We start from the raw sequence: 1,241 nt of genomic DNA on the forward strand, positions 1-1,241 counted from the left end.
TATGTCCAGAAATATAAACTTAAATGGTGCTTTTGTGACAATAAGTCCATCTTATGTTGTGTTATTTTAAAGATATTTTATGCTGTCCTTGTTTTTAAGAGTAGCACTTAACTCTATACCTTGTGCCACTGTCTCTGAGGTAACTGTGAATAGCAAGGTCCCATAAGCCCCATAAAACTGCATTTAATTCATGTTGTTTTCACTTGCCTGGCGATAAAAGGTGGTGCTGAGAGTGAACCGGATCCTTTCCCTTTCCTGAACCTCCAAATGAAACGTCTAATTAATTCCTTTGGTGCAGCCTTTAACGCTGGGTTAAGACACATACCAGAAATAAACCCACTCAAGTTTCAGACCTCAAGGTTAGTTTACTTTTCTTCATGAAGACTTAGCTAATTTGTTGTGGAATCACTGAAATGAAATGAAATTTTACAAAAATATCACTAGTCTTGCTCTGTGGTTACTTTCAAGCATGAGCAAGTCAGTATGTGGACTTGGCAACGGACTCCCCACCTCCTTGCAGTCTTCTGCCACAAATACTAGACTAACTGCTCTTCTTCTTCCTCAGGACCAGGAAACCCATGAGTGGTGGATATTCTTTAAATCTTGCTAAGGGAGGATAGCTCAAATGAAATTTCTCCAAGCAGTGTGGGAGGCTGCGACCCATGCAACAAAATGTGGATCTCCTCTCCAGCACAGGCCCCCACACCTCAGAAGTGTTGCATCCCTGCACATGCAGCACTGACTCCACCACCATTAGTCATCTCATTTTTAGCTTCCTCCTCCACCTCCAACCTTTTCCCTGCCATGCCAAAATATGTACAAACAGGGAGGTGTGAACAGCTTACCTGCCTTTTTTTGCCTGATTTTTATAAAGCTTTCATGGGATCAGTTGCAGGAGAAAACTCCAGCACGGATCACACCTTCCTTGTCTGGAGAGAGGACTTGTGCTCTCTGCAAAACTGCAGTGTAGGCCTTTACATAACTGGTGGATTAAGTAGGAACCAAATCAGGTTCTGTCACTTTAAAACTTTCCTCCACCCTCCATCACCTCCATCTATCAGTTGCCTGCAGCAAGTATATTGAGGAATCGCGTGCAAACCTTACCATAACCCAAGGCTTAACATAAACTATACTCTTTCAGGTCATTGGCAAATAACAGGTATATCCGGTTGTGCCTTTGTACTTGCCTGCACGCAAATTAAAAGCGCATGTAAAGTTACAATAATCAAAGTCAGTCAGGG

Source organism: Apaloderma vittatum, unplaced genomic scaffold (assembly GCF_000703405.1).
Source record: "Apaloderma vittatum isolate BGI_N311 unplaced genomic scaffold, ASM70340v1 scaffold5185, whole genome shotgun sequence".
Classification (NCBI taxonomy): Eukaryota; Metazoa; Chordata; class Aves; order Trogoniformes; family Trogonidae; genus Apaloderma; species Apaloderma vittatum.